The sequence below is a fragment of the Canis lupus genome, chromosome 19, assembly GCF_003254725.2.
Source record: "Canis lupus dingo isolate Sandy chromosome 19, ASM325472v2, whole genome shotgun sequence".
In the NCBI taxonomy this organism is placed as follows: domain Eukaryota; kingdom Metazoa; phylum Chordata; class Mammalia; order Carnivora; family Canidae; genus Canis; species Canis lupus.
Genome location: NC_064261.1, coordinates 20,334,039 through 20,354,248, shown reverse-complemented (window position 1 = coordinate 20,354,248; position 20,210 = coordinate 20,334,039). Strand labels below are relative to the sequence as shown.

The following is a 20,210-nucleotide window of genomic DNA, read 5'->3' as shown; positions in this document are numbered from 1 at the left end:
ACACCTACTGATAAAGCATCCTAGGAGAATCATCACTAGAAAAGTCCAATGGGACACACGGAAAAACTGCACGTTAACTACTTCCAAAGACAAAATTATTTTCACACTTTCTAGAGGTATTCAATATTTAATGTTGATGCCTGATGGAAAGGTCTTAAGTACTACAAACACTCAGACATTGTAGAAAAGGATGTAGTACTGCCACGTCTACCATCAATTCTATCTAAATAAGTGCTATTTTATGGTGTTAGTTATTACTGTATATAAAAGTATTGAAGACCAAGATTCTTTGGACATATTCTTACAGTTTCCCCAAATGTGTAAGATGGCAATAGGACTTTTTGAGCATTTATTTTTTTCCTCCTGATTCACTAGCACCTCTCAAAAATAAGCTCTAGAGAATCATGAAGTCCATTCAATAATTTCCTACTAAACACCCTAAATTACATATAAGACCACCATGATGATATAGATCTACTCAGATTGTCAAGGAATTATTTAACTTAGATTATGAGCAGCTACATTTACCAGTGCTTCCAGTCTGGGACCTCATTTCTAAGTGTGTGAGTTGGTTCTCCTGTTTCCATAATAACCAATTTAACAATCAGCTTGGCAGTCAACTACTTTAGAGGTAGTTTCATTAATGTTAGCCCTCTTCTCATTTATACATGAATCGACTGATACTGTGGGACTACTTATTTTTCTAATATACTTGTAAAAGGGCTCTGAATTCAAAGTAACAAACCTTCTGGAAGAATTAGCTCAGGCTCTTTTGTTTAAACTCAATCTTTTCCTTGTAGAACCTCAATGTATATTTTAGAATTTTCTTCCAATACTTTAGGACTCACTTAAAGTTCTAGTCCTAATATGACAATCTCCTTTTGTTGCTGCAAGGACCTAGAAATGCAACAAAGTTATGAGCTAGAAGTTTTTCAGTTTTTGAATGTCAGTAAAAACCAAAAAGAAAAGGAAACAATTAAGAAATTCAAGAAATTAAATTGGAATACAAAGTGGTCTTCATTTCACGAGACGAAGCTACTCCCTTACTGTATAATGAAAATCGTGATTTTTGTAATGCTTTTTCCAAATCAAAAAGCTCTCAAAACTAGTTCTTTCTCTCTCCTCTTTCCTGGTTTTGGGTAAAAGACTATTCTTAGTAGATGATCTGGTACATAATGAGCACTGCTGGTTGGCTGCACACACACGTACAACAACATGAACCCAACAAGTAGACAAACATCACTCTCCTTTCATGGCATTTGTCGTTTCTAATGGCTGAGTAATATTCCATTGTATCATAGACCACAGATTCTTGTTGTTGTTGTTGTTGTTTTCTCAACTTTATTGAGGTGGTGGGGGGAGTCAGGGAAGGAAGAGGTGTGGACTTGAAGGTTTTTGTTTTTTAATGCAAAATAATTTATTTTGTGTTTGATACCAGATGAGACGATAAGGGTGATGGTGCTCATGCCCATACGCCGGCTCCAGGTGAAGTGCTCTAGGCTTCGGGCTCACTCTGCTACCTAAGAAGGTCTTTCTCAGCTTTAGCTCTACACAATGCTTGTGACTCAGCGCCTTGCAGGTTTGGGCATTATGGAAACTTTCACAGACTTGCTGAAGGGGATGGTGCCCTCGATGCTGGTTTCCACCTGGGGTGACACTTCGCCACCGTCAATCCAGGGGGATTTGGGAATGCGGGAATTGGAGTTGTAGGCCAGCAGCAGCCTCACATCCACCTGGCATGGTTCTGTCCAGGCAGTATGGGAGGGGTACACCTGAGTGATAAGCCGGTGGCGCCCTGGGCCAGGATTCTGCAAGTCTGCCGGCTTAGGATGAATCATCTGAGCCTGGCCATCTGGATAGAAGACCTGGACCTTCACAGCACTCTGAGGGTCCTGGACATTTTCCAGGGTCACATCGACATGCAGGGCCACAACCAATCCAGATGTAAACTGCAAGGGGTTGTCTGACTCACCTGCTGGCTCAATGATGCTGGCTGAAGTGTGTGGATCTGCTCTGGAAGGGGGAGGTGCAAGAAGGTGCTCTGCCTCAGCATGGTCCGTAGAATTTTGACCACTTCCACAGGTTTGGATGTCATGAGTCGGGGCATAAGGTCAAGAAGTTTGTCCACAAAGCTGTCCTTTAGGTGGGGCAAATCCGCAATAAAACACCTCTGAAAAAAGTCCACTTCCTGTAAAAAGTTTTGACACATCCCAAATAAGGGGTCAACTCCTCGAGTAGTCCGTGCTGTTACTATAAGTTGCAAGGCTTTGGCCTGCAGCCTCAGGTGATGTATAATCACCACCTGTTTATTCTCCACACCACTGTACATGAACTCCATTTGGTAGGTCTCTTCCATGATCTGTTTTGCTGCTGTGGAGGCCAAGTCACTCTGCTTCAAATATAAAGGGGCAGCCACATTCCAGAGCTTTTCTTGCAAGGCCTTGAGGAGAAGAAGCTGACACCAAAGATAGGTAGCCGAGAACTCCTAGCAGCGACTCCTGCTAGTTCAGACTGAAGTTCTCCAAGTTTTTGAAGATCCTGGATGGTGAACTCCAGCAGCTTCTGGGTTCCCTGAGGGTTCCGGTGCTCTGAAGACTGTACACCCTTTCAGAGCTCTGCTGCAGGAACTGATGGGACGGGTCCTCATGGGGCGCAATACCGGGAGAAATGGCCGATGACACTAGTTTTCTACCTGGTAACCTTAAGGCAGGAACAAGATGAGAAAGACTGTCTCAGAGGTAGGCATAATGCCTGAAGGTATGATCTGAGAACAGTGCTGGCATTGTTGAACAGGTTTTAGCAGCATTAAAAATAAGAACCAAAACTGCAATGTAAGCTGGTTCATCCATGTCTGGTTCAGCTGTGTCAAAAATGGATGGGTGCTCAGGAGCTCTGGCACCAAGGGAAGCACCAGGGTTGGATGCCGACTTCCCAGAAACTTCAAGCACTTCCATATAGAGTCCCTATCAGTAGGGTACTTGGTTAAATTTTTCAGCAGTTCCGCCAGTGCAAGATGAATCCCTTCTTTAGTCGAAACATTAGTACAGCATAAAAGTTCATGAAGAGCCTCTCGAATATCTCTGGATGAATCCTCTAACACAGCCAGGACAGTGTCAAGCTGATCCTCTCGGAGAGTGATATTATTAGAAATTTTTCTCATGCTGTGTATGGGCTGCAGATGTACTTCCTCAATTTCATCATTAAACATGTCAACCAGGAAATCAGGGCGGCACTTCTCCGCAAAAAGAAGGTGAAGATTGGGCCAGCACGCAGAGAGCCTCCACAGCAGCAATGAGGACCTCATACATCTCATCTTCCAATCCCTGAACAAAGGCTCCACAAGCTCCTGACTCAATCAAGTTCACAGCTCCTGTATCTATTTCTTCTTTGGGAGCATCACCTCCTCACTTTCTGCCACTGGAAAACTCTCCTGACCTGTAAAGTTCCTTGGCATGTTCATGTGCAGTGCATTTTCTCCTGAGATCGGACATGAGCTTCTTGTCGAGTGTTTGCTCCAGGAAATGAGAACTGACTTGTTCCATTGAGCCCAACAGCTTTGCAGCCTGAACTCGAACCACCCAGGAGCCATCATTGACCATGGGGCAAATTTTTCCAAATGCATCACCAACTAAGCGAATTTCTTCATTAGAAGAAGGAATGGGGACAACGCTTTCAGGATAGAGCTGACTGACAACCCAGATAAGTTGGACTGCAGCACTGCGCCCTTGTTCATAGTCATCAGACAACAATTTACAGGCCTGATTATAAATTGCTTGGTGTAATTTCAGTCCTCTCTCATGAAGCTGCAACATGGCTTTTATAGCTGCTGTTCTGACACGTGGGTCTTGGTCACTGAAGTAATCCCCTATCATCTTCTGGACATCTCTGACAGCTAGGCCTTCTCCATCTTTTGTGACACTTTTCTCCAAAGAGCCAAGATTGCCAAGTAATTGCAGGCACTTATTTCTTCCACCATGAGACGTATCTGTGAGGTGCTTGCAGGCTACATCAACTAATCCCATCTGGATAGCTTGATTCTCTGGGAGTCTGGTGCCAGTTGCAAGCAAGCTGTCCAACAGTTGAGCAAGGACTTGATGAGACTTTTCATTCTGCAGGATGTTAATGGCATCATCCATAATGCAGTCTGGTGAAAATCCTGCAGTCTTTGATAATAAACCCAACAATGATGCAATTTTCAGTCTCACAGATGGATCATTCTCTCATAATAATGTTCCAAGAGAATCCTAACTACTCCTTCCACACTTTCTGCTTCAACAGGCTTTCTGGCAAACTGGAGTAGATACTGCAAAGCATCCGCTGGGAAGGGAGCTTTACACAGATCTACGTGGAGTGCTGCAGATTTACTTGGTCTTGTCAATCGCAACCACAAGGTTGCAATTTCCTCCTGTTGTTGCTGGACCTCCTTAGTGAATTCGTCAACACTCGACATTAGGTGAGCCGCCAGACTTCCCGCCAACCAAGCTTGATCCATCATCTTTCGAACACTGAGGTTCCTTCCACAGTTTGGCAATTGTGGACATTGCTGCTATAAACATTGGGGTGAACTGTCCCGGGTATTATGCTGAGTAAAACAGTCACGGAAAAGGACAGAAATGATACCTTCATTCATTTGGGAAATATAAAAATTAGTGAAAGAATAAAGGCAAAGGAGAGAAAATGAGGAAAGTATCACAAAGGGTGACAAAACAGGAGACACCTAACTCTGGGAAACAAACAAGGGTTAGTAAAAGGAGGAAGTGGGTGGGGGTGGGTGACTGGGTGATGGGCAATGAGGGGGGACTTGGCGGGATGAGCACTGGGTGTTGTGCTATATGTGGACAAATTGAACTCCAATAAAAAATTAAAAATTCTGGGGATCCCTGGGTGGCGCAGCGGTTTGGCGCCTGCCTTTGGCCCAGGGCGCGATCCAGGAGACCCGGAATTAAATCCCACATCAAAGCTCCCGGGCATGGAAGCCTTTCCCCTCTGCCTGTGTCTCTGCCTCTCACTCTCCTCTCTCTGTGGAAGATCATAAAGAAATGGAAATTTCGGAAAAAAATTGAAAATTCAAAAAAAAAGAAAATGGGCCCTTCCTGTAAAATAAGCAAACATGTAACTGATGATTCAGTAGGTCCAATAAATGGAAATGTATGACACTAAAAGAAAAAACACCAGGGAAATCTTCAGGGTTCTAAAGCATGTCATTGTTGTGCAAAAGATAACGGACAGTGATATAAACAGAACACCACAATGGACAGAAGAGAAGCTGTGAGGGGACAGATACTGAACAATTTCACCACTAGGAAAAATGCACGAAGAAAATCAGAGACAGATTTCAATAAATGCTGCTAACACTAAGCCATCGCAGAAGAATTGGACCATTCCTCTCACACCATAACAAATATCAATAATGTATTTCAAATGTGAAAAAGACCTCAACCCATGGCCACAAAGGAGGAACACCATGCCAAGGGGCATGCAATCGGGAACCATCCCACATGACAGAGCAGCCACAGCCCAGTGAAGCAACCGACTTCGGCCACTGAGCAGGTTCCAAACGAAAACAAGAGCCCGACAAAGCTACCACACAGAGGGGAAGCTGAAACATGACCCTGTCAGTGGGAGGACATGTGCAAATGACCCTGTCAGGTAAAGGGCCAGTATCCAAGATCTCTGAAGAACTTCTGCAACTCCAAGCAAAGAGACCAACGATCCAATCCGAAGACGGGCAAGAGACATGAATGGAGTCACAGAGGAAGACTGGCCGATGAGACAATGCTCCGCAATGCCCACATCAATGGCAAAAGCACCACATGCCAAAGGAACACCTGCACTGCAGTGAAGTTAACAAGATAGGAAACAGCGAAGGTCGGCGAGGATGTGGCGAAAAGGGAACCCTCTTGCACTGCTGGTGGGAATGTGACCTGATGCAGCCACGCCTGGAAAACCGTGTGCAGGTGCCTCAGAGAGGTAACAACGGATCTGCCCTGCGATCCAGCATGGGGGTGCACTGGTGGAGATGTACCCCAAAGATACAGATGCGGGGAAACACCGGGACACGTGCACCCTGAGGTTTCGAGTTGCAATGCCCACGATAGCCACACTGCGGAAGGAGCCTCGGTGCCCATCGAAAGATGAATGGATAAGGAGGGCGAGTGGTCTCTGTACACGATGGAAGATTACTCAGCCATCAGAAACGACAAACACCCACCATTTGCTTCGATGTGGATGGAACCAGAGGGTATTATGGCTGAGTCAAAGAAAAAGAAGGCAGTCGGCGAAGGACAAACATTCTATGGTCTCGTTCTTTTGGGGAGTATGAAAAAAATAGTGAAAGGGAACAGAGGAGAAAGAAGAAAAAAATGAGTGGGAGATGAGAAGGAGACAGAACAGGAGAGACTCCTAACCCTGGGAAATGAACAAGGGGTGGAAAAAGGGAGGAACGGGGGGGCGGGGTGACTGGGTGACGGGCACAGAGGGGGGCACTTGATGCGATGAACACTGGGGGAGTTACACTCGATGTTGGCAAAATGACCTCCAATAAGAAAGAAACCTATAAACAAACACACAAACCTCCCAAGACACAAAAGTCCAGGGCCAGATGGCTTCCCAGGGGAATTCTATCCAGCGCTTCAAGAAGAAAGACTACCTATGCTACTAAAGCTGCTCCGAAAGATAGAAAGAGATGGAATACTTCCAAGCTCGTTCTTGGAGGCCAGCATCACCTTAACTCCAAAACCCAAGACCCCAAAAGGGGACAATGCTGGACCGATGTCCCTGATTAAGGCGGACGCACACCTTCTCCACAAGATATGAGCCAACAGGATCCGACGGGACACGATTAAGAAGTTACTCACCACGACCCAGTGGGGTTAATCGCCAGGGTGCAAGGCTGCTTCAGCACTCGGAGAACACTCGATGGGCTTCATCAGATCTGCAAGAGAGAAAACAAGAACCAGATGATCCTCTCAAGAGACGCAGAGGAAGCATTTGACAAAATACGGCATCCATGGCAGATCCAAACCCTTCAGAGTACAGGGATAGAGGGAACGTCCCTCAGCATCTTCAAATCCATCTACGAAAAGGCCCGTGGCAAATTATCATCCACAATTGTGGAACACTGGGAGCCTTTCTTCGAACATCAGGAACGAGAGACAGGGATGTCCACCCTCACCACGTCTTCTCAACATACTTACTAGACATTCTCGGCCTCAGCAATCAAGCGACAGAAAAAATAAAAGGCATTCACATTGGCAAAGAAGTAGTCAAACTTGCCCTCTTCACGATGGCATGCATGGTACTGTACCGGAAAAACCCAAAAGACTCCACCCCAAGATCGTAGAACTCATACAGCAAATTCGGCAGCGTGGCAGGATCCTAAATCTATGCCAAGAAATCAGTCACCTCTCTATACGCCAACGATGACTCTGAAGAAACAGAAATTAAGGAGTCGGTTCCAGTGACAACTGCACCCAAAAGCATGAGATACCCAGGAATACACCTAACCAAAGAGCTAAAGGATCTCTACCCGAAAAACCACGGAACACATCTGAAAGAAATTGAGGAGGACACTAAGAGATGGAAAACTATCCCATGCTCCTGGATTGGAAGAATTCATATATGGGAAAATGTCAACGTGACTGACCCAGGGCAATTTACACATTGATTGCAATCCCTATCATCAAAAATACCAAAGGCTCCCTTCAGAGAGTCGCCACAAATCATCTGAAGATTAGTGTGGAATCAGACAAGACCCCGAATGCCCAGGGCAATATTAGAAAAGAAAACCACAGCTGGCGGCCATCACAACGCCGGACTTCAGGTTGTGCTACAAAGCTGTGCTCATCAAGACAGTGTGCTACTAGCAGAAAAACAGACACACGGATCAATGGGACAGAAGAGAGAAATCCAGAAGTGGACCCTCAACTCTACGGTCAGGACCATATATTCGACCAAGCAGGAGAGACCATCCACTGGAAAAAAAGACAGCCTCCTCACTAAAGGCTGCTGGGAACGTTGGACAGCCACATGCAAAAGAATGAAACTGGACCATTCTCTCACACCATACACAGAGATAAACTCAAAATGGATGAAAGATGTAAATGTGAGATGAGATTCCATCAAAAACCCTAGGGGAGAACACAGGCAACGTCCTTCCCGAACTTGGCCACAGTAACTTCTTGCAAGATACACCCGTGAAGGCAGAAACAAAAGCAAGATGAACTATTGGGACTTCATCGGGATGAGAAGCTTCCGCACAGCCAAGAGACACTCAACAAAACCAAGAGACAACCTCCAGAATGGGAGAAGCTACGTGCAAATGACCCGTCAGATAAAGGGCCAGCATCCACGATCTCTAAAGAACCCATTCAACTCAACAGCAGAGAAACCAACCATCCAATCCGGAAATGGGCAAAAGACACGAACCGAAATGGCACAGAGCGAGACGTCGACGTGGCCGACAAGCCCATGAGAAAATGCGCCGCATCACTGTTATTTCCATCAGGGAAACACACGTCAAAAGCACAACGAAATCCCACCTTACACCGGTGAGAATGGGGAACATTGGCCAGACAGGAAACCACAAATACTGGACAGGATGTGCAGAAAGGGAACGATTTCAAATTCAACAATTTCAGAGGTAGCCATATTCACCTGAAAGGGACCAAGGGGGAGGGGGCATGCTGCCGGCCAGGCTGGGGAGCTTAGGGAGGGACCTGAGAGCGGGGAGGGGGTGGGGGGAGGAGGAACAGCCAAGGGCCTTGGGGGGCCTGGGGGGGACCAGCAGCCCAGGCCCTCAAGCCACCGCCCCAAGGCCCTGCCCTGACATTGCAAGGTGCCTGCATCCTAACCCCTCTGAGCAGCCGCGGATGGGTTCGGCGGCACCTCCCCGAGCCCCGGTGGAGGGGCCCCACACCCTCCCTGAGCCGCTCCTGTGAGACCTGACCTGACACGTAGGAGGCCCCGCCGCCGCCCCCCTCCGAGAACAGGTGCCACCACTCCTCCCCCGCGCAGCCCTCTGCCCGGCACCCTGGCGGCCCAAAGGGTGTCCGCCGGGCTCGCCACGGGGGCGCCTCCATGCGGCCCCCAAGACTCACTGTCCCCCTCCGGTCCCTCCCAGGCACCCGCCGCGCCACCAGCGAGGGCCAGATGCCTCTCGCACAGCCACCCCGGGGCCCGTCACGCCTCCCGGGGCCCACGCTGACCTGCGCGCCGGGGGCCGAGGCCTGCAGAGCCGCTGCCGCGAGCCCGGAGCGCGGGGAACCGCGGGGAACCGCGGGCCTGGACTGGGGCGCGGCCGCGCAACCTCCTGCCGTGCCCAGGTCGCCGCATCTGGGCACAGCTCCTCCTGCGGCCACGCCCCGGCCCCCTTCAGGTCACGCTAGGGGTCAGGCGCCTGGGCAAGCTCCCGCCCCGCCCCCGCCACGCCCCCCGCAGACCTGCCACACAGAGGCCCGCCCTCCGCGGAGCCTACAGGGGACCCGAGACCGCCTCTGCCTCCCCCCGCTAGTCTAGTCGGGGCGCCGGGGCCGAGGCCTTGCGCCCCGGCTCAGTCCCGAGGGACACCTGCTCACGGAGGCACGGAGCCTCTCTCTGGCTCTGTGTCTCCATCCCTGTCCCTCCGTCCCGGTCTCTGTCTCTCCCTCACTGTCTCCCTCGCTCTCCCTCCCGGTCTGGCCCTGTCTCCCTCCCAGTCTCTCTGCCTCTGCCCCCACCCCCATCTCTCTCTCTCTCCCTCGCCCTCCCAGTCTCCGTGTCCCTCCCAGTCTTTCTTCTCTTACTGCCTATCATGGCCTGTCCCTCGCTGTCTCTCTCTCCCTGTCTCTGTGCCTACCTTCTTGTCTCTCGGACTCTCACTTGTCTCCCTCCCTGTCTCATTCTCTCCATCCTGTCTCTGTCTCGCTGTCTCCTCCCTCCCTGTCTCTGACTCTCCCCTCCTGTCTCTCGGTCTCCCTCCCTGCACCTTGGTCTCTCCCCTCTGTCTCATCTCTCCCTCTCTGTCTCTTGGTCTGTCTGTCCCTCCCTGTCTCTGGATCCTTCCTTCCCTGTCCTGTGTCTCTCCCCCATCTCGATCTCTCACCCCCGTCGTCTCAGTCACTCCTCCCTGTCTCCATCTCTCTCTCCCTCCCTGTCTCTCGGTCTCCCCCTCGCTTTCTCTCCGTCTCCCTGCCCACCTCTATCTATCTCTCCCTCCCTGTCTCTGTCCATCCCTCCACTTCTGTCTCTCCTTCCCTGCCTCGGTCTCTCCATCCCTGTCTCTCGCCACCCGTCTCCATCTGTCCCTCCCTGTCTGTGTGTCTCCATCCCTGTCTCTCTCATCCTGTCTCTCGGCCTCTCCCTCACTGTATCTCGGTCTCCCTCCATGGCTCTGGCTCTCACTCCCTGTCTCTCTGTCTCCCCCTGCCTGTCTCTCGGTCTGTCCCTCCCGGTCTCTCGGTCTCTCCCTCCCTGTCTCTGGGTCTGTCCCTCCCTGTCTCTCGGTCTCCCTCCCTCTCTGTCTCTCCCACGGTGTCTAGATCTCACCCTCCTTCTCTCTGTGTCTCGGTCTCTCCCTCCCAGGCTCTCGGTGTCTCCCTACCTGTTTCCCTGCCTCTCCCTGCCTGTCTTTCTGTATCTCCCTCGCTGTCTCTGTCTTTCCATCCCTGTCTCTCTGACTCTCCTTCCCTGTGTCTGTGTCTGTCTCTCCCCGCTGCCCCATCTCAGTCTGTCCCCGCCCTGCCCCCCACCCCGTCTCCTCTCCCGCCCTCTCTCTGACTCTCGCTCCCTGTCTCGCCGACTCTCCCTTCCTGTGTCTCTGTCTCTCTTTGCGTCTCTGTCTCTCTGCCAGTCTCTGTGTGTCTCCCTTCGTGTCTCCCAGTCTCTCACTCCGTCTCGTTCTCTCCATCCTGTCTCTGTGCTCCCCTCTCTGTGTCTCAGTCTCCCTCCCTTTCTCTCTGACTCTTCCTCCCTGTCTCTCAGTGTATCCCTCCCGGGCTCTCGGTGTCTCTCTGTCTCTGTCTCTGTCTCTCCCTCCCTGTCTCTCTGACTCTCCTTCCATGTCTGGCTCTCTCCCTCGCTTCCTCATTCTTCCTCCTTGTCTCGGTCTCTCCCTCACCATCTCGCTGTCTCTCCCTCCCCATCCCTATCTCTCCCTCCCTGTCTGTGTCCCCCTCCCTGTGTCTGTCCATCCCTCCAGTTCTGTCTCTCCTTCCCTCTCCACGTTAATGAAACAAAGGATGAGAACCGTAGGATTCTCTCAATAGATGCAGAAAAAGCATTTGACCAAATAGACCATCCTTTCATGATGAAAACCTTCTGCTGGGTACGCAACCTGGGAAAAAAACCTCAATTACCATAAAACCCATGTACAAACGACCCAGAGAGGGAACGTGCTCTTCATTGGGAAAAACCTGGAGCTTTTCCCTTAAGGTCAGGAACACGACAGGGTGTCCACCCTCAACACTCTCGTTCGGCAGAATAGTAGTGGTCCTCGCTTTCCCAGCGACATTCCGAAACAGAAAAAAAAGGCGTCCGGATCGGCAAAGAAGTCAAACTCTCACTCTTCACAGAGGACATGACACTCTATGTGGGAAACCTCACACAATCACTAGACTAGATCGTACGTAAGGGATCTATCCAACAAGACGACCTAACTAACGATCGTGGGTATCTATGCCCTGAATGTGGGAGTTGCCACGGATATCAATCAATCGCTAAGCAAAGTTAAGACATACTTAGATAATAATACCCTTTTACTTGGAGACTCGAATGCGGCGCTTTCTGCAATTGACAGGTCTTCCAGGCACAGCATCTCCAAAGAAACAAGAGCACTAAAGGATACAGTGGACCAGGTGGATCTCACAGATATTTACAGAACTTTACATCCAAATGCAACTGAATTCACATTCTTCTCAATTGCACGTGGAACTTTGTCCAGAAGAGACCACATACTGGGTCACAAATCAGGTCATAATCGATACCAAAACTTTGGGATCGTCCCCTGCATATTTTCAGCCCATAATGCTCTGAAACTAGAGCTCAACCACAAGAAGTTTGCAAGGATTTCAAACACGTGCAGGTTAAGGACCATCCTGCTAAAAGGTGAAAGGGTCAACCAGGACATTAGAGAAGAATTAAGAAAATTCACGGAAACCAATGAGAACGAAGATACAACCAACCGTTCAGAATCTCTGGGATACAGCAAAAGCGGTCCCAAATAGGGGAAAGACATCGCAATACAAGCATCGATCCAAACACTGGAAAGAACTCAAATACGAAAACTAACCTGGCACCTAAAGGAGCTGGAGAAGGACCAGCAAATGAAACCTTCACCCAGCAGAAGACGACGGTTAATAAAAATTCGAGCAGAACTCAATGAAATAGAGAGCAGAAGAACTGAGGAAACACATCCACAAAACCAGGTGGTGGACCTCTGAAAGAACCAATAAGAGAGAGAAAAACCATGAAGCCAGCCTTATTAAAAGAAGAGAGAAAAGACTCCAATTAACAAAAACATGAATGAGAAAGGAGAGATCACCACCACCACGTAGGAAATACAAGCGATCTGAAAAACTCATCCTGAGCAGCTATACGCCAATAAATTGGGCAATCGAGAAGAAACGAACGCATTTCCGGAAAACCACAAACTACCAAAAACGGAACAGGAAGACACAGAAAACCCCAACAGGTCAATATCCAGGGAGGAAGTTAAAGCAGTCATCATCAAAGACCTCCCAGGACACAAAAGTCTAGGGCCGGATGGCTTCCTGAAACACTGTGGAACACGTCGGAAAGAAACTGAGGAAGACACAAAGAGATGGAAAAGGGTTCCACGCTCCTGGGTTGGAAGAATTGATATTGGGGAAAATGTCAACGTGACCCAGGGCAATATACACAACTAATGCAATCCCTGTCAGAAATAGCACGGACTCTCTTCAGAGAGCTGGAGCAAGTCCTCTGAAGGCTGGTGTGGAATGCGAAAAGACCCCGAACGGCCACGGGAAGAGTCGCCAAGAAAACCACTGCGGGGGCAGCACAATGCCGGATTTCACGTTGTGCCACGAAGCTGTGACGGGCAAGACAGTGGGATACTGGCGCAAAAACAGACACGCCGATCAATGGAACAGAAGAGAGCATCCAGAGGTGGACCCTCAACTCTATGGGCAACTAATATTCAGCCAGGCAGGAAAGACCATGCACGGGGAAAAAGAAAAGACAGTCTCTTCAATAAATGCTGCTGGGAACACTGGACAGCCACACGCAGAAGAATGAAACTGGACCATTCCTCTCACACCATACACAAGGATAAACTCAAAATGGATGAAGGATCTCAATTTTGCAAGACAAGAGTCCATCAAAATCCGAGGGCAGGACAAAGGCAACAACACCCTTCTTGAACTGGGCCACAGCAACTTCGTAGAAATGACATCAGCCACGAAGGCCAGAGAAACAAGAGCGAAGAAAAGGATTGCTGGGACTTCACCAAGATGAGCAGGTTCCACACAGCAAAAGAAACACCCGACAAAACTCAAAGCCAACCCACAGAGTGGGAGAAGACATGTGCAAATGACCCTGTCAGGTAAAGGGCCAGTATCCAAGATCTCTGAAGAACTTCTGCAACTCCACAGCAAAGAGACCAACGATCCAATCCGGAAGACGGGCAAGAGACATGAATGGAAATGTCACAGAGGAAGACTAGGCATGGCCGACAAGCACGTGAGACAATGCTCCGCATCACTGGCCGTCAGGGAGATATGGGTCAAAAGCACCACGAGATCCCACCTGACACACCAGCGACTGCGGTGAACGTTAACAAGATAGGAAACAGCGAAGGTCGGCGAGGATGTGGCGAAAAGGGAACCCTCTTGCACTGCTGGTGGGAATGTGACCTGATGCAGCCACGCCTGGAAAACCGTGTGCAGGTGCCTCAGAGAGGTAACAACGGATCTGCCCTGCGATCCAGCATGGGGGTGCACTGGTGGAGATGTACCCCAAAGATACAGATGCGGGGAAACACCGGGACACGTGCACCCTGAGGTTTCGAGTTGCAATGCCCACGATAGCCACACTGCGGAAGGAGCCTCGGTGCCCATCGAAAGATGAATGGATAAGGAGGGCGAGTGGTCTCTGTACACGATGGAAGATTACTCAGCCATCAGAAACGACAAACACCCACCATTTGCTTCGATGTGGATGGAACCAGAGGGTATTATGGCTGAGTCAAAGAAAAAGAAGGCAGTCGGCGAAGGACAAACATTCTATGGTCTCGTTCTTTTGGGGAGTATGAAAAAAATAGTGAAAGGGAACAGAGGAGAAAGAAGAAAAAAATGAGTGGGAGATGGCAGAAAAGGAGACAGAACAGGAGAGACTCCTAACCCTGGGAAATGAACAAGGGGTGGAAGAAAGGGAGGAACGCGGGGGGGCGGGGTTGACTGGGTGACGGGCACAGAGGGGGGCACTTGATGCGATGAACACTGGGGGAGTTACACTCGATGTTGGCAAAATGACCTCCAATAAGAAAGAAACCTATAAACAAACACACAAACCTCCCAAGACACAAAAGTCCAGGGCCAGATGGCTTCCCAGGGGAATTCTATCCAGCGCTTCAAGAAGAAAGACTACCTATGCTACTAAAGCTGCTCCGAAAGATAGAAAGAGATGGAATACTTCCAAGCTCGTTCTTGGAGGCCAGCATCACCTTAACTCCAAAACCCAAGACCCCAAAAGGGGACAATGCTGGACCGATGTCCCTGATTAAGGCGGACGCACACCTTCTCCACAAGATATGAGCCAACAGGATCCGACGGGACACGATTAAGAAGTTACTCACCACGACCCAGTGGGGTTAATCGCCAGGGTGCAAGGCTGCTTCAGCACTCGGAGAACACTCGATGGGCTTCATCAGATCTGCAAGAGAGAAAACAAGAACCAGATGATCCTCTCAAGAGACGCAGAGGAAGCATTTGACAAAATACGGCATCCATGGCAGATCCAAACCCTTCAGAGTACAGGGATAGAGGGAACGTCCCTCAGCATCTTCAAATCCATCTACGAAAAGCCCGTGGCAAATTATCATCCACAATGTGGAAACACTGGGAGCCTTTCTTCGAACATCAGGAACGAGAGACAGGGATGTCCACCCTCACCACGTCTTCTCAACATACTACTAGACATCTCGGCCTCAGCAATCAAGCGACAGAAAAAATAAAAGGCATTCACATTGGCAAAGAAGTAGTCAAACTTGCCCTCTTCACCGATGGCATGCATGGTACTGTACCCGGAAAACCCAAAAGACTCCACCCCAAGATCGTAGAACTCATACAGCAAATTCGGCAGCGTGGCAGGATCCTAAATCTATGCCAAGAAATCAGTCACCTCTCTATACGCCAACGATGACTCTGAAGAAACAGAAATTAAGGAGTCGGTTCCAGTGACAACTGCACCCAAAAGCATGAGATACCCAGGAATACACCTAACCAAAGAGCTAAAGGATCTCTACCCGAAAAACCACGGAACACATCTGAAAGAAATTGAGGAGGACACTAAGAGATGGAAAACTATCCCATGCTCCTGGATTGGAAGAATTCATATATTGGGAAAATGTCAACGTGACTGACCCAGGGCAATTTACACATTGATTGCAATCCCTATCATCAAAAATACCAAAGGCTCCCTTCAGAGAGTCGCCACAAATCATCTGAAGATTAGTGTGGAATCAGACAAGACCCCGAATGCCCAGGGCAATATTAGAAAAGAAAACCACAGCTGGCGGCATCACAACGCCGGACTTCAGGTTGTGCTACAAAGCTGTGCTCATCAAGACAGTGTGCTACTAGCAGAAAAACAGACACACGGATCAATGGGACAGAAGAGAGAAATCCAGAAGTGGACCCTCAACTCTACGGTCAGGACCATATATTCGACCAAGCAGGAGAGACCATCCACTGGAAAAAAGACAGCCTCCTCACTAAAGGCTGCTGGGAACGTTGGACAGCCACATGCAAAAGAATGAAACTGGACCATTCTCTCACACCATACACAGAGATAAAACTCAAAATGGATGAAAGATGTAAATGTGAGATGAGATTCCATCAAAACCCTAGGGGAGAACACAGGCAACGTCCTTCCCGAACTTGGCCACAGTAACTTCTTGCAAGATACACCCGTGAAGGCCAGAAAACAAAAGCAAAGATGAACTATTGGGACTTCATCGGGATGAGAAGCTTCCGCACAGCCAAAGAGACACTCAACAAAACCAAGAGACAACCTCCAGAATGGGAGAAGCTACGTGCAAATGACCCGTCAGATAAAGGGCCAGCATCCACGATCTCTAAAGAACCCATTCAACTCAACAGCAGAGAAACCAACCATCCAATCCGGAAATGGGCAAAAGACACGAACCGAAATGGCACAGAGCGAGACGTCGACGTGGCCGACAAGCCCATGAGAAAATGCGCCGCATCACTGTTATTTCCATCAGCGAAACACACGTCAAAAGCACAACGAAATCCCACCTTACACCGGTGAGAATGGGGAACATTGGCCAGACAGGAAACCACAAATACTGGACAGGATGTGCAGAAAGGGGAACGATTTCAAAATTCAACAATTTCAGAGGTAGCCATATTCACCTGAAAGGGACCAAGGGGGAGGGGGGCATGCTGCCGGCCAGGCTGGGGAGCTTAGGGAGGGACCTGAGAGCGGGGAGGGGGTGGGGGGAGGAGGAACAGCCAAGGGCCTTGGGGGGCCTGGGGGGGACCAGCAGCCCAGGCCCTCAAGCCACCGCCCCAAGGCCCTGCCCTGACATTGCAAGGTGCCTGCATCCTAACCCCTCTGAGCAGCCGCGGATGGGTTCGGCGGCACCTCCCCGAGCCCCGGTGGAGGGGCCCCACACCCTCCCTGAGCCGCTCCTGTGAGACCTGACCTGACACGTAGGAGGCCCCGCCGCCGCCCCCCTCCGAGAACAGGTGCCACCACTCCTCCCCCGCGCAGCCCTCTGCCCGGCACCCTGGCGGCCCAAAGGGTGTCCGCCGGGCTCGCCACGGGGGCGCCTCCATGCGGCCCCCAAGACTCACTGTCCCCCTCCGGTCCCTCCCAGGCACCCGCCGCGCCACCAGCGAGGGCCAGATGCCTCTCGCACAGCCACCCCGGGGCCCGTCACGCCTCCCGGGGCCCACGCTGACCTGCGCGCCGGGGGCCGAGGCCTGCAGAGCCGCTGCCGCGAGCCCGGAGCGCGGGGAACCGCGGGGAACCGCGGGCCTGGACTGGGGCGCGGCCGCGCAACCTCCTGCCGTGCCCAGGTCGCCGCATCTGGGCACAGCTCCTCCTGCGGCCACGCCCCGGCCCCCTTCAGGTCACGCTCGGGGTCAGGCGCCTGGGCAAGCTCCCGCCCCGCCCCCGCCACGCCCCCCGCAGACCTGCCACACAGAGGCCCGCCCTCCGCGGAGCCTACAGGGGACCCGAGACCGCCTCTGCCTCCCCCCGCTAGTCTAGTCGGGGCGCCGGGGCCGAGGCCTTGCGCCCCGGCTCAGTCCCGAGGGACACCTGCTCACGGAGGCACGGAGCCTCTCTCTGGCTCTGTGTCTCCATCCCTGTCCCTCCGTCCCGGTCTCTGTCTCTCCCTCACTGTCTCCCTCGCTCTCCCTCCCGGTCTGGCCCTGTCTCCCTCCCAGTCTCTCTGCCTCTGCCCCCACCCCCATCTCTCTCTCTCTCCCTCGCCCTCCCAGTCTCCGTGTCCCTCCCAGTCTTTCTTCTCTTACTGCCTATCATGGCCTGTCCCTCGCTGTCTCTCTCTCCCTGTCTCTGTGCCTACCTTCTTGTCTCTCGGACTCTCACTTGTCTCCCTCCCTGTCTCATTCTCTCCATCCTGTCTCTGTCTCGCTGTCTCCTCCCTCCCTGTCTCTGACTCTCCCCTCCTGTCTCTCGGTCTCCCTCCCTGCACCTTGGTCTCTCCCCTCTGTCTCATCTCTCCCTCTCTGTCTCTTGGTCTGTCTGTCCCTCCCTGTCTCTGGATCCTTCCTTCCCTGTCCTGTGTCTCTCCCCCATCTCGATCTCTCACCCCCGTCGTCTCAGTCACTCCTCCCTGTCTCCATCTCTCTCTCCCTCCCTGTCTCTCGGTCTCCCCCTCGCTTTCTCTCCGTCTCCCTGCCCACCTCTATCTATCTCTCCCTCCCTGTCTCTGTCCATCCCTCCACTTCTGTCTCTCCTTCCCTGCCTCGGTCTCTCCATCCCTGTCTCTCGCCACCCGTCTCCATCTGTCCCTCCCTGTCTGTGTGTCTCCATCCCTGTCTCTCTCATCCTGTCTCTCGGCCTCTCCCTCACTGTATCTCGGTCTCCCTCCATGGCTCTGGCTCTCACTCCCTGTCTCTCTGTCTCCCCCTGCCTGTCTCTCGGTCTGTCCCTCCCGGTCTCTCGGTCTCTCCCTCCCTGTCTCTGGGTCTGTCCCTCCCTGTCTCTCGGTCTCCCTCCCTCTCTGTCTCTCTCCCACGGTGTCTAGATCTCACCCTCCTTCTCTCTGTGTCTCGGTCTCTCCCTCCCAGGCTCTCGGTGTCTCCCTACCTGTTTCCCTGCCTCTCCCTGCCTGTCTTTCTGTATCTCCCTCGCTGTCTCTGTCTTTCCATCCCTGTCTCTCTGACTCTCCTTCCCTGTGTCTGTGTCTGTCTCTCCCCCGCTGCCCCATCTCAGTCTGTCCCCGCCCTGCCCCCCACCCCGTCTCCTCTCCCGCCCTCTCTCTGACTCTCGCTCCCTGTCTCGCCGACTCTCCCTTCCTGTGTCTCTGTCTCTCTTTGCGTCTCTGTCTCTCTGCCAGTCTCTGTGTGTCTCCCTTCGTGTCTCCCAGTCTCTCACTCCGTCTCGTTCTCCTCCATCCTGTCTCTGTGCTCCCCTCTCTGTGTCTCAGTCTCCCTCCCTTTCTCTCTGACTCTTCTCCTCCCTGTCTCTCAGTGTATCCCTCCCGGGCTCTCGGTGTCTCTCTGTCTCTTGTCTCGTCTCTCCCTCCCTGTCCTCTCTGACTCTCCTTCCATGTCTGGCTCTCTCCCTCGCTTCCTCATTCTTCCTCCTTGTCCTCGGTCTCTCCCTCACCATCTCGCTGTCTCTCCCTCCCCATCCCTATCTCTCCCCTCCTGTCTGTGTCCCCCTCCCTGTGTCTGTCCATCCCTCCAGTTCTGTCTCTCCTTCCCTCTCCACGTTAATGAAACAAAGGATGAGAACCGTAGGATTCTCTCAATAGATGCAGAAAAAGCATTTGACCAAATAGACCATCCTTTCATGATGAAAACCTTCTGCTGGGTACGCAACCTGGGAAAAAAAACCTCAATTACCATAAAACCCATGTACAAACGACCCAGAGAGGGAACGTGCTCTTCATTGGGAAAACCTGGAGCTTTTCCCTTAAGGTCAGGAACACGACAGGGTGTCCACCCTCAACACTCTCGTTCGGCAGAATAGTAGTGGTCCTCGCTTTCCCAGCGACATTCCGAAACAGAAAAAAAAGGCGTCCGGATCGGCAAAGAAGTCAAACTCTCACTCTTCACAGAGGACATGACACTCTATGTGGGAAACCTCACACAATCACTAGACTAGATCGTACGTAAGGGATCTATCCAACAAGACGACCTAACTAACGATCGTGGGTATCTATGCCCTGAATGTGGGAGTTGCCACGGATATCAATCAATCGCTAAGCAAAGTTAAGACATACTTAGATAATAATACCCTTTTACTTGGAGACTCGAATGCGGCGCTTTCTGCAATTGACAGGTCTTCCAGGCACAGCATCTCCAAAGAAACAAGAGCACTAAAGGATACAGTGGACCAGGTGGATCTCACAGATATTTACAGAACTTTACATCCAAATGCAACTGAATTCACATTCTTCTCAATTGCACGTGGAACTTTGTCCAGAAGAGACCACATACTGGGTCACAAATCAGGTCATAATCGATACCAAAACTTTGGGATCGTCCCCTGCATATTTTCAGCCCATAATGCTCTGAAACTAGAGCTCAACCACAAGAAGTTTGCAAGGATTTCAAACACGTGCAGGTTAAGGACCATCCTGCTAAAAGGTGAAAGGGTCAACCAGGACATTAGAGAAGAATTAAGAAAATTCACGGAAACCAATGAGAACGAAGATACGACCAACCGTTCAGAATCTCTGGGATACAGCAAAAGCGGTCCCAAATAGGGGAAAGACATCGCAATACAAGCATCGATCCAAACACTGGAAAGGA

At 51.0% G+C, this 20,210-nt stretch overlaps 2 pseudogenes; both read right to left on the bottom strand.

Moving 5' to 3' along the window:
- LOC118351466 (integrator complex subunit 4-like) overlaps positions 1 to 20,210 on the bottom strand; it is a 217,047-nt pseudogene that overhangs the window by 82,345 nt on the left and 114,492 nt on the right.
- Positions 1,413 to 4,365, bottom strand: LOC125753003 (integrator complex subunit 4-like; annotated as a pseudogene).